The sequence below is a fragment of the Chiloscyllium punctatum genome, chromosome 25 (assembly GCF_047496795.1).
Source record: "Chiloscyllium punctatum isolate Juve2018m chromosome 25, sChiPun1.3, whole genome shotgun sequence".
Taxonomy (NCBI): Eukaryota; Metazoa; Chordata; class Chondrichthyes; order Orectolobiformes; family Hemiscylliidae; genus Chiloscyllium; species Chiloscyllium punctatum.
This window is the reverse complement of record NC_092763.1, coordinates 64,641,894-64,656,106: the sequence shown is the minus strand read 5'-3', so window position 1 is coordinate 64,656,106 and position 14,213 is coordinate 64,641,894. Positions and strand designations below refer to the sequence as shown.

General features: G+C 41.3%; 1 protein-coding gene across 2 annotated transcripts in view; it reads right to left on the bottom strand.

Moving 5' to 3' along the window:
* The window catches only part of rlim (ring finger protein, LIM domain interacting), a 55,454-nt gene extending 42,884 nt beyond the window's left edge, over window positions 1-12,570 (bottom strand). The window contains exon 1 of one of the 2 annotated variants that reach the window (XM_072595433.1): window positions 12,437-12,570. The gene's annotated coding sequence lies outside the window, so the exon portion shown is untranslated. Of the gene's footprint in view, window positions 1-11,585; window positions 11,673-12,436 lie in introns of those variants that run through there. The other variant, XM_072595434.1, reaches the window with a different exon arrangement.
* Window positions 12,571-14,213: the final 1,643 nt, after the last annotated feature.

The window sequence follows — 14,213 nt, the reverse complement described above, 5'->3', positions numbered from 1 at the left end:
CCTTGTCAAAGGCCTTCCTTAAGACCATTATCTTTTTCACCACCTCAAGCAATTCAATCAAGTTTGAGGCAGATGACCTTCCCTGCACAAGGCCTTAAATCTTATTATCTTTTTATTGACTGACTTGACGGAGGTCATATTTTAACCAAATATCAGTCTCTACAGGGGTTGCAATACCAAAGATACAGAACTGGCACTTAAATACAAAGCAAAATAACAAATCATTATAAAGCAAAACCACAGATGTTACAAATACACTGCAGATTAGTTTGCATCAAGAATGAACAATTGTCTGATGATTGTTTTGGACATGAACACTTTAACAAAATCAAAGACAAGCACATTGATAAAACCATTTTACCAAAAAGTGAAAATCACCAGATACTAGAATTAGAGTCGAGTGTGTGGTACTGGAAAAGCACAGCAGGCCAGGCTGCATCCGAGGAGCAGGAGAATCGATGTTTCGAGTATAAACCCTCCCCCCTTAGGAATTGGGGTTTATGTTCGAACCATTGATTCTCCTGCACCTCGGATGCTGCCTGACCTGCTGTGCTTTTCCAGCACCACACTCTCAACTCTAATCTCCAGCATCTGCAGTCATCACTTTCTCCTCGATACCAGAACCTCAAGAATAATCTGAATAATCTGTTAATTGTTTAAAGTAAGGTTAAAAGATCAGTTAAACAAAGACAAAAAGATCATAATACAGAGACACTGAAAACAACCACAGCAACAAGGGTGAAATAAAATAGGAAAAGAAAGTAAAACAAAGTCATTCTGCAGACAATGTAAAACTGACAAATTGTTTGCCAGTTGACTCTCCACTCCTTTCTTCTACATTTGACCATTCTCTGGGATTTCATAGATCCTGACTAAACTGTGTCTTTTCAGCATTTCCAGTTCATACAACACAGATTCAAGCACAATTGTACAAATGCAGCAAAATCTTAAATCACATAAGTAACTGGGACAGGTAACCTTAACTAGCAGATTCGAAAGTTGCATCCTCAAAAAAGGTTGAAATTACCAACTTAGAAACTCCCCAAATCTGTCTAATTTCTGCACTTTCCAATAGATAATTTAATCAAATTCGTAATTGCCCTTGTACTTTCATTTTGGTTTGCCAGGAGAGAATGGGACACTGACAACATTTACAATTTAGAGCTCCAAACTACTGCAGACCATTCAATAACAATTTCTGGTATACCCATCTTGCCAAGCAGATACTGAACAAAGGTAACCCCATTACTCAATCATCAGCATTGGAGTTAAATGGTTCTGGGTGCAAATATTTATAAGTTACACTATGCAAGGACAAAATTTATATTTATTAACTTAAGGCAGCTTTTCCTCCTTACAGGAAACACTGGCTTGGTAGTTAGGAGAAGAGGATTCCTGGAAATGTATAAATGTATCAATTTGGTCATTGAGGTGTACAAATTGTTGGGAGGTTGCCACACAGAAATATTTGAAAACAGTCACAAGAAACAGAAACTGAGAAGGGAACATTGCTCTCATTGGTAATCATTTCTATGTTTGCAATACATTCCCCACTGATTATCCCTTTATACCCAACATTCCACTTTTGTAAAACATGTTCTAAAGCCATTCTTCGCTATTCTTATAGTCACACCTACTCAAATGACTTCATCTGTGCATTTATGGCCATTGCAACATAACTGGGCTTTAGCTTTGGTTTCCACTTTCAACACTGAGCTACACTTTAGCGTCATCATCTATAAGCACTGAGCCATGAAACGCACAGTCAATACCACATTTTGAAATATTCATGTCAACAGGATCACTGACACCCCATTTCAATCATGTCAGGACTTGTTTCTCCAGTTCCTGTTCAAAATCGCCCCACCCACCTGCTTGAACTGAATACAGCGATACAACTTGAGCCTGAGCTATCTTAACAATTAGGAGAAAGTGAGGACTGCAGATGCTGGAGATCAGAGTCAAAAGGTGTGGTGCTGGAAAAGCACAGCAGGTCAGGCAGCATCTGAGGAGCAGGAGAGTTAATGTTTTGAGAATAAGCTCTTCGTCAGGGATGAGGAGCAGTTTATGCTTGAAACGTAGACTCTCCTGCTCCTCTGATGCTGCCTGACCGACTGTGCTTTACCAGCACCACATATTTTGACTCTCTTAACAATTATAATAGTTAACAAAATATCATTCTCCACTTCCAAACACCTAGCTCATACTCCTGCAGCTTTCCTTACACTTTGGAACCAATGAGGCATCTAAAGCAACATCATAAATGCATTACCCTGTCGAGTGTCCTCTTTTACAATTTAATTCATGAAAACTGTATCCTCCTTCATTTAACACACCATTCCTTTCTGAATCCATTATTTACCTTTATCTTGTGTTGATTTTAAAATGCATTGTCTTTGTCACCAAATCTCACCACAATTTCCTCTAGCTATTGGATTCATCCATAATCTACTACTGCCACAATCCACCCAGGTTAGTGCTCAATGTTGTTCCCCCATTCTAAATGAGAGCCAACATCTCTGCACTTATAAACACTTCCTGAAAGTTATTCTCTTTTCCTTCCTTGTCATCTTTAAAAAAAACTTCTACATCAACGACTTTGGTTCTCACCTAACCTAGAATCAAAATAAATTATTAAAGGCTCTTCCTGAGCAAAAGAAAACTACTGAGCTTCATTCCATTGAGGGCTCCTTCTAAGGGTGGGGACAGAATGTGATGATGATCATGATTTCAGAAAGAGATATGTTGCAGAGTTCAGAAAACACACCAAAATGAGCTGTAATTATCAGTAAAGAGATCATGCCATTAAAAGAAGCAAGTCTGATCTTAAGGTACTTTGATTCTACAAACCTAATTGTAGAAACGGTTCCAGATTATCACCATTGCTGATATGGTCAGCTACACCTGGGCCTGTTATTTATAAAAATCACTGTTCACCATCACCCAAATGCAATTCCTTAATTAAAATAAACTAAGATCGCCTCTTCACTCACCAACACATGATTTACGAGAAATTAAAATGGGGTAGATATGAGTACTGAGGAGGGGTCACTGGACCAAAAACATGAACTCTGATTTCTCTCCAGATGCTGCCAGACCTGCTGAGCCTTTCCAGCAAACCTATGTTTTTGTTTCTGATTTCCAGTATCTGCAGTTCTTTCGGGTTTTATTTAGTTTGGAATTGACATTCATGATAATCTTTCCTTGAACTCCAATCAGGTTTCCTCTCTCACACCGTTGCTGCTCCTTCAATTATTAAGTTGCATGGCTGGAGGAGCAATGAGAGCAAGAGAACCTGTGCTTAGATGAGCTGCAATCACTATTCAGATACTGTTTCTCCCCAAATTCACTTTCTTAAATCAAATGCTTCAATTTCCCACTCTCACTACGATATCTGTGCATGTGCCAATCTTGTGGTCTGTTTGAGAAGTTGGGGGGAATGTGTCCGTCATACTCTTGCATTGTGAAATCTGCCCTGTCCCTTCCCATTTCACAAACAGTTTGATAGAGTAACAGGAAAAATAAGTAAAAATTTATCAACTTGGGTTGGCTTTCTGGAGGTTACAAAGTACCTGATACCTCTGTGGGACTAGCAGTTATGGAGGTGTGTCTCAGTATACTGAAGCTGATAAACATTTTTAAAAAGTGACTAAATTAAAAACAGAGCTGGAGAAACATAGGTCTTGAAGCATCTGTGGAGAGAAAAACAAAGTTACCATTTTAAATATGATTTGACCTTTCTTTCCAACTCCATTATTTGTAGCTCTTTCTTTTTACTTAAAAAGCTCAAGTTAGAGTCCGAATGACATCCAGCCAATAAGTACATTGATGTGTATAAGGACTGAGCCAGATGGTGACTCTCACCATCTAGATTCAAAAATCTGAAGAATGGTAATTAGGGTGCAATATAAGGGGGTTACTGGCACTTGCATTTTTTTCCATTTTGTTTTCAGAAAGGAGAAAATTATCAAAATTATGCTTTTCTCTCTCAGTAAGACTGAGTCAGGTTCGGTGCTGGTGCTTCAGCTAGTTACAAACTATTAGTAACTTGGACAAAGAAACAATTTGTATCATAGGCAAATTTACTGTTGACACAAAAAAGTTTGGAAAGCAAGCTGTGAACAGAATACAAAACATTTCCAAAGAAATATATCAATGCATCAAAAGAATAGGATATCCAACCCAAAGCCCTTTCACCTTCCAGACTTACGTTAACAATAAATTAGCCAATTAGAATACAATGGAAGGCTCCAGTGAGTATAACTTTGTTAAGTAAAATATGTTTTGGGCAATCTGAACCTAATTTCATGGTGGGCATTCACAAAACTACACTTTGTACAAATACCAGGATGCCTGTAGAGACCAAAGATTTCAGCCAAGAAACAGTTCTTCCATGGCACAAAACAAAAACAGGAAAGTGGCCTGATCATGGCTAACTAATGAAATTATTGATAATATTAGATCAAAGGAAGGGACATACAAATTAGCTAATAAAAGCAGATTCAGAGCAGTTTAAATTTCAATAAAAGACAAAGGGAATAAAGTCATGCTGAACAGAAACAAACTGATTGCAAACACAAATGAAGAGAAGATTGGAGAAAACAAATGCAGGTCCTTTCCAATCAAAAGCAGGCAATTTATAATGAAGAACAAAGATACAGACCAATTAAATACATACTTTGGTTCGGTCATCACAAAGGACGACACAAATAATCCTGGTGGCAAGGACCCAGTAAGACACGTGAACAAATGGACATAAATATTATTAGAGAAATAATGCTGGGAAAATTGATGAGATTAAAGGTTGATATATCCCCAGGGACCAATAATCCATATCCTAGAGTTCTTGAGGAAATGGCCCTAGGAACAGTGGGCATTTGGTATTTACCTTCCAAGATTCTATATACTCGAACAGTTTCTATGGATTGGAGAATAACTAATGTAAACCCACAACTTAAAAAGGAAGTGGAGACAAAACAGGGAATTATAGATGGGTTAGTCTGACACTTGTAGTGGGGAACATATTAGTATCCATTATCAAAGATTTAATAGCATAGCACTTGGAAAACAGTGACTGGATTGGACAAAGTCATTACGTATTTATGAAAGGGCAATCCTTCTTGACAAAGCTACTGAAAATTTTCTGAGGATGTAACCAGAGGAATTGATAAGGAGAAGCCAGTGCACGTGCTTTACTTGGACTTTCCAAAAGCTTTTGATAAGGTTCCACACAAGGGATAAGCACATAAAATCAAAGTGCAGGGAAATGGAGCTAATGTACGGATATAGATAGGAAACTGGTTGGCAGACAGGAAACAAAGCATTTTTTTCGAAATGGTAAACCCTGAATAGTGGGTACTACAGGGATTAATGCATGGAAACCAGCTATTCACAATATTAATAATTTAGATGAGGGAACTAAAGGTAATATCTCCACATTTGCACATGACATCAAGCTGGCTGGGCAGCTGAACTGCAAGGACAATGCAAAGATGCGAAAACATGATTTGGATGAATTGAGTCACAGATTCACAGCATGGAAACAGACCCTTCGGTCCAACTTGCTCATGCCGACCAGATATCCCAACCCAATCTAGTTCCATCTGCCAGCACCCGGCCCATATCCCTGCACACCCATCCCATTCATATACCCATCCAGACACCTTTTAAATGTTGCAACTGTACTAGCTTCAATTACTTCCTCTGGCAGCTCATTCCATACAGGCATCTTTCCCCTCTCACCATAAACCTATGCCCTCTAGTTCTGCATTCCCCCACCCCCACCCCAGGGAAAAGACTTTATCTATTTATCCTATCCATGCCCCTCAATTTTATAAACTTCTATAAAGGTCACCCCGCAGCTTCAGACGCTCCAGAGAAAACAGCCTGAGCCTATTCAACCTCTCCTTATAGCTCAAATTCTCAAATCCTGGCAACATCCTTGTAAATCTTTTCTGGACCCTTTCAAGTTTCACAACATCCTTCCGATAGGAAGGAAACCAAAATTGCATGCAATATTCCAACAGTTGCCTTACCAATGTCCTGTACAGCCACAACATGACCTCCCAACTCCTGTACTCAATACTCTGACCAATAAAGAAAAGCATACCAAACGCCTTCTTCACAATCCTATCTACCTGCAACTCCACTTTCAAGGAGCTATGAACCTGCACTCCAAGGTCTCCTTGTTCAGCAACACTCCTGAGGACCTGACCATTATGTCCTGCTAAGATTTGCTTTCCCAAAATGCAGCACCTCACAGTTTATCTAAATTAAACCCCACCTGCCACTTCTTAGCCCACTGATCAAGATCCTGTTGTAATCTGAGGTAACTTTCTTCACTGTCTACTACACCTCCAATTTTGATGTCATCTGCAAACTTACTAACTATACCTCTTATGCTTACATCAAAATCATTTTTATAAATGACAGAAAGTAGTAGACACAGCACTAATCCTTGTAGCACTCCACTGGTCACAGGCCTCCAGTCTGAAAAACAACCCTCCACCACCACCCTCTGTCTTCTACCTTTGAGCCAGTTCTGTATCCAAATAGCTAATTCTTCCTGTATTCCATGAGATCTAACCTTGCTAATCAGTCTTCCATGGGGAACTTTGTCGAACGCCTTACTGAAGTCCATATAGGTCACGTCCACTGCTCTGCCCTCATCAATCCTCTTTGTTACTTCTTCAAAAAAACTCAATCAAGTTTGTGAGACATGATTTCCCACACACAAAACCATGTTGACTATCCCTAATCAGTCCTTGCCTTTCCAAATACACATACATCCTGTCCCTCAGTCTTCCCTCCAACAACGTGCCCAGCACCGACTTCAGGCTTACTGGTCTATAGTTCCCTGGCTTGTCCTTACCACCTTTCTTAAACAGTGGCACCACATTAGCCAACCTCCAGTCTTCTGGCACCTCACCTATGACTATCAATGCTACAAATATCTCAGCCAGAGGCCCAGCAATCACTTCCCTAGCTTCCCAAAGAGTTCTAGGATACACCTGATCAAGTCCTGGGGATTTATCCACTTTTATGCATTTCAAGACATCCAGCACTTCCTCCTCTGTAATATTGCCATTTTCCAAGGTGTCACCACCTATTTCCCTACATTCTATACCTTCCGTGTCCTTTTCCACAGTAAATACTGATGCAAAATACTCGTTTAGTATCTCCCCCATCTCCTGCGGCTCCACACAAAGGCCGCCCTGCTAATCTTTAAGGGGCCCTATTCTCTCCCTAGTTACCCTTTTGTTCTTAATGTATCTAGATGGGTAAATGCATGACAGATGAAGTACATTGTGATTAAACATGATATCAACCTTGGAAGTAAAAACAGGAAAGCAAACAGGGAAGGGCGGGGGTGGGGAGTGCAATGGGTGTTCTTATACACGTCACTGAAAGTAAACATGGAAGTCCAGCAGATAGTAAAAGCAGCAAATAGCATGGTGGCCTTCATAGTGAGGATTCGAGCACAGAAGCAATGATGCCTTGCTACATTTGTACAAGACCTTGGTGAAACTATAGCTGGAGCATTGTGTGCATTGTTGGTCTCCCTGTGGAGGAAGAATTATCTGCAACGAAGATTTACAAGACTTCTTCCTAGCTTGGCAGGACTGACATGGAGAAAGATTGGAATGGTTAGGACTACATTCACTGAAGTTTAGAAAAATATGGGGATCTCAAATCTATAAAACTCTAACAGGTCTTGGCAGGATAAATGCAGCAAGCATATTCCCAAGTCCAGAGGTCCCAGGTTAGGGATGTTGGGTAGGCCATTTAAGACTGTGATGAGGAGAAATTTCTTTACCCAGACAATAATGAGCCTGTACAATTCTCTGTTACAGAAGGTAGCTGAGTCTAAACATTGTATGAGTCGTGCAACATAGCTCTCAGGGCTAAAGGACACAGGAAGAAAGTGGGAACAAGGTTCAGAGTTGAATGAACAGTTATGGTCATGGAGTGATGGAGCAAGCTCAAGGAGCCAAATGGGTTACTCTGCAATTTTTAAAACATATTTCTATGTAGTTAAATGATAAAGGATATGATCACACAAGCAAAGTCAGCATGACCAACACTGTAACCAGGAAGTTTCCATTCTTGACAATGACAAATTTCAACTGGAGAACTAGATCCAAAGATTTCAGTGTTGGGTGAAATAGCAGTATTTAAGAAGTGTAATCAGGCATCCAGTCCAAATTAGCACAAGATATTGTTTGTCCATGCTCTAAAACAGAGCAGAGTAGGTTGGAGAGGAGCACGCAGGCGGTGGGGTTCTCATTATCCGATGACGTTGTCCTTCTAGATGGTGGCAGTCGTGGGCTTGGAAGGGGCTAAGAAATTTTGTGACTTTCTACAGTGCATCTTAGATGAACCTGACTCACAAGGACAACGACAAAATTAAACAACACAAGGGAAGCCAACCACGTATTGCGCATCTCTCATTCTTACTTTGGACTGATTTCATCATTCTCTACTGACTTGCTGTACCCTTCTCCACTTGTACTTCATCTTTCTGTACAATGTTGCAAACTGATTAGGATAATGCAATTTTGTAGCCATCGGCATCCTTCCATCTACGCAAGACAACGGACATGCAGTAATTCAGCGCTGGAGTGAGGTAGCCTTATACAGTATATTTTTGTCAACAGCAGCAGAGGCCAACCTGAAAGAGGCAGATTCTGTCCCAAGTGCCACATATGAAGTGGTTATCAGATGTGTCAGTAAGTTATCATTTTGTGTTGGTGCCTGTTGCCAAGTTGTGGTAGCCACTGTGTCTTCATGATATGTTAGCTCACCAGTAAAGTTGCCATTTCCCTCTGACTCCAAGTTGTGACAACCATATCACACTTGCAAGAATTCTAAAAGGACAGCTTTGGGCATCTTGCTGATCTTCTGGCTCCAGTCACTTCTGATACCAAAACATCCTTGGGAATGTGTCTTCCAATTTCCAAATTCCTTCTGCCTAATGTCAACGTACTTGGATGAAATGCCCTGCTGAAACTGGTTAACAAATTCTGCTAATTCGGGCCCACAGGTGACAAAATCTGCCTTGATGCAAAACTTGATATACCATAGGGAAAACAGCTACTATCTTTAGGTATCTCAAAAAAAATTACATAGAATAATAGCAAGTGCACACTCATAGGACTAAGCAGCTATTTTTAAGAGATACACTCTTTCAGCATCTTGTTGCATGAGCTGTTGAACACAGACAACACATAACCATCAAGAAAGGAGGTTCAAGTATCCTTATGTTTTCACCATCTCACGAAAGGACAAAATCAAATGTTGCCAACCCCTCAGAAATAAATCAGCACCAAAATTGAAGTGTAGTGGATAGCCAAGTAAGTTACTTTAGAGTACAAGTGACCTTGATCAGATGGGCCGAAGAGGGGCAGATGGAGTTTATTTTAGATAAATGTGAAGTTTGCATTTTGGAAAGGCAAATCAGGGCAAGACCTCAACACTTAATGCTAAGATCCTGGGGTGTGTTGCTGAACAAAGAGACCTTGGAGTGCAAGCTCAGAGTTCCTTGAAAGTGGAGTTTCAGGTAGACAAGATAGTGAAGACAGTGTTTGGTATGCTTACCTTTACTGGTCAGTGCATTGCGTATAGGAGTTGGGAGGTCATGTTGCAGTTGTACAGGACATTGGTGAGGCCATTTTTAGATTACAGAGGAAACTCGATTACCCAAAGGACACTGGCAGGGTTTCATCTGGTTAATCAAATGCCAGATAACATATGTTAGCCAAGCATCAGGACCTTGCAATCTTGTCAGATAATCTGAAATTCGGATAATTGAATGCTGGATAATAGAGGTTCCTCTGTACTGCATGCATTTCTGGTCTCCCTGGTATAGGATGGATGCTGTAAAGCTTGAAAAGGTTCAGAAAAGATGTATGAGGGTGTTACCAGGGTTAGAGGGTTTCAGCTATAGGGAGAGGCTGAATAGGCTAATTTTCCTGGAGCATTGGAGGCTGACGGATGACCTTATGAAAGTTTATAAGATCATGGGGGCAGAGATAGGGTGAATAGCCAAAGTGTTTTACCCAAGGTAGGCAAGTCTAAAACTAGAGGGTATAGCTTAAGATGAGAGGAGAAAGATTTAAAAAGGGACTTAAGGGGTAACTTTATCACACAGAGGGTGGTGCGTGTCTGGCATGAGCTGCCAGAGGAAGTGGTAGAAGCTGGTACAATTACAACATTTAAAAGGTATCTGGATGGGTATATGAATAGAAAGCGTTCAGAGGGAAATGGGCCAAATGCTGGTTAATGGGACTAAATCAAATTAGAGTATCTGGCTTGCATGGACTCGTTGGACCAAAACGTCTGTTTCCATGCTGGATAGCTCTATGACCGAAGTATTGGATTGCCCTAGCTGCCAAATTCTTTTCTAGTTCAGAGCCAGAAGTTTCTGGTGAAGCCTAGCAAGTCTGGTAGCATCTGTGGGAAGAAAGCAGAGTTAACGTTTTGAGTCTGGATTGAGTCAGACCTGCTGAGTTTCACCAAAACCTTTTGTTTTTGTTTCATAACTGCGACATCTGCAATAAAGTGTTTTATTTTCTTTTGCAGTTCACCAATTATGGAATTTTTCAATCATTTTTAAAAGGGAAGAAAATCTACCAATTTATTGAATTTTCTTGTGTTGCATTTCCCAATTTTATTCTGTCTCATATTAAAAGTAAACGTCAGGACACAGTATCCTGTAAGACTCCCTTACCCAATAGCATAGACAGTGATTCTATTTCAACAGAAATGGCAAGAATGCTAAAAATTCCAAGTCAGACAAATTAGCATGAAAACCTTACACCTGCACTTGATTATCTTGATTTACAGAATAATCAGAAGAGGTCCCTGAGATCAGAGAAAAATTCACAAATCAAAGACTTGATGAACAATTTCCTGTCAAGAAAGCCTGTAATACATCCTACCAATGAATAACATGTAACATTGTGCACCTTTATTGCAGGCTACTGAAAGACACAAAACAGCTTGTTAAATTTGTAAAGATAACCATTTACAACAATAAGGATCACTAGGCATTTTTGACCAAGTGCAAGGATATCAATATGCACATACTTGGGTATATTACACCTATTCTAAATAAAGAATTTTTAGTACTGTATATTCATCACCCTATGTGCAAGTCTGCTGCCTCTGTTGATGACCCAACTTAATGTTAATAGCCACTAAACTATGATGGAAGAAATGGCAACAAATCGACTAAAATCTTTGGTACCTCTGTAACAATGAGTATGTGTAAAAGGGAGATAACTTAAAAAGACATTTAACATAAATTCAAAGGCTATCAGGAAGTTTGACTTACTCCACAGTACATGCCCAAATTGCTCCACTTTTCTTGTACATATCAATCTTAGCTGTTCACTGTATTCTCAAGCTTGGAAAAATAGCTCAATCTGTGCATTGAAGTTTTCTTTTTGCAAACAAACAGATTCTCAATTAATTATATTGCAATGCATTTCATAATATCAGTAAACTTCGCACCAAGCGTAACGAAGGCCTCTGTTTCACGGAAGTCTAATCTCCATTAACATTAAGTCAAAACGTACACCAACCTGATAAGGAAGGAAGCTTCAACACATCGTCCAAAAGCATCTATTGGTTTCAAAGTACCAGTGCATTTTTATCTTCCGCTATATCACACTATTGACCCACATAAAGCCACTTACGCAATCACAAAGATCGTGATGCGCCAGATTTCAACTGTAGCTCAACTGGTGACTATTACCAGGGAGATAGAGAATGGGGCAAAAGGAGGGAACAAAAATAAATTCGCACTAAGACACGATACTGAACCTACTGGCGAACCCTGCCAGCTAAAACAAAAACTCATTCTTCCCTCCACCACTCCCTCCCAGTTTTAACGGCCAGGCAGTGACACTGAAGAAAATACTAAATTAGCTCCAAATTATTTCATCAAGACAAAAGAGAAAGTGACCCCCCCCAAAAAAAAACACAAACCTGGGAGTGATCAAGCTTTAAAAACACGGACGCACCTAATGATTTAATATAAAATAATTGCGCTGAGAAGGAGGCTATTTCAAAAGGTGCTGATTTTTTTTTTGAAAAAGGGATTTTTTTTTTGTAAACCGGCGGGAAGAATGAGCGGCCCGGAGTTTGGGGGAGATGATGAGAGATCAGGGTTAAACCCTGACCGGCCCAGCGGAATCCCCTGCCCCTTCTGCCTGGGACTCGGCTGCAGCACTAGGCCGCGGAGCCTGGGCCTTTCCCCGAGGCCGGGTCCCCACCGGCCTGTTCACAAGCTGCCGTCCTCCACAGGGTGTGCACCACCGGGGACAGGGAAGAGACAGAAGGGCCGGGGGGTTGGAAGAAGGCCCCCGGCAGCTCCGACCTGCCAGCCCCCGCCCGAGACACCCTCCCCCGCTCCGTCCCCGGGCGCCCTCACCTGCTCACGTCGAGTTCGATCCGCTCGGGGCCAGGCCGGGCCGGGTCAGGCCGCTCACACCGTTACCACCATTGTTAGAGTGGGAGAGACAAGCGGAAGCCGGAAACCAGCGCAGTGTCCCGCCGCTAACGCTGTCCCCCGGCAAGTGGGAACGGCCGACCGAAACCATTCCCTCCCAGCGCAGCCGCTCAGCCCCTGGAGAAAGGTTCCGGGCAGCACATCATTGCCCCTGCAAGAGGAATAAATCAAAGCAGGTCTTGAAAAAAAAGTACTTCAGTTCATATCCAAACGCATTTGATTATTTTTACTGCCACAGTAAAGATGTTTATATGTACAACAAAAAACATCGAGGAAATTCTCTGCAACAGTAATCTGGCTGACTCTTAACTGCCCCCTGGACAATAAATGCTGGTTAAGCAAGAGGTGACATCATCCTGTGAATGAATAATAATAATGAAAAAGGTTAGATAGTAGCTGCAGAGAGAGAGAGAGAGAGAGAGAGAGTATGATGAAATCCTCTTTTCTCGTCTAAATATTTTCCACCTGATCAGAGACACATCTCTGGAGCAGGTGGCAGGTAAACCTGGGTGTCCTGGCATAAGAGCCCTGTTATTCCCAGTGAACCCGAGCAGGTTGTGAACATTGAAGGAACAGACAGACATGAGCACTTACTGCATTTGAGTTCCACTATTTAAAATTCAGTCCTGCCAAGGAACAAGATCAGGTTTATTGCAAGGTTTTCAATGAGTTACTCAGAACACTTCAAGGGACCCAATAAACGAAGAGTTACATAGAGTCATAGAGATGTACAGCATGGAAACAGACCCTTCGGTCCAACCTGTCCATGCCGACCAGTTATCCCAACCCAATCTAGTCCCACCTGCCAGCATCCAGCGCATATCCCTCCAAACTCTTCCTATTCATATACCCATCCAAATGCCTCTTAAATGTTGCAGAGGATGTTACCAGCCTCCACCACATCCTCTGGCAGATCATTCCATACACGTACCACCCTCTGTGTGAAAATGTTGCCCCTTAGGTCTCTTTTCTATCTTTCCCCTCTCAACCTAAACCTAGGCCCTCTAGTTCTGGACTCCCCAACCCCAGGGAAAAGACTTTGTCTATTTATCCTATCCATGCCCCGCATAATTTTGTAAACCACTATAAGGTCACTCCTCAGCTTCTGACGCTCCAGGGAAAACAGCCCCAGCCTGTTCAGCCTCTCCCTATAGCTCAAATCCTCCAACCCTTGCAACATCCTTGTAAATCTTTTCTGAACCTTTTCAAGTTTCAAAACATCTTTTTGATAGGAAGGAAACCAGAATTACATGCAATATTCCAACAGTGGCCTAACCAATGTCCTGTACAGCCGCAACATGATCTCCCAACTCCTGTACTCAATACTCTGACCAATAAAGGAAAGCATACCAAATGCCTTCTTCACTATCCTATCTACCTGAAACTCCACTTTCAAGGAGCTATGAACCTGCACTCCAAGGTCTCCTTGTTCAGCAACACTCCCTAGGACCTTAACATTAAGTGTATAAGTCCTGCTAAGATTTGCTTTCCCAAAATGCACACCTCGCATTTATCTGAATTAAACACCATTTGCCACTTCTCAGCCCATTGGCCCATCTGGTCCAGATCCTGTTATAATCTGAGGCAACCTTCTTCGCTGTCCACTACACCTCCAATTTTGGTGTCATCTGCAAACTTACTAACTGTACCTCTTATGTTCACATCCAAGTCATTTATGTAAATGACAAAAAGTAGAGGG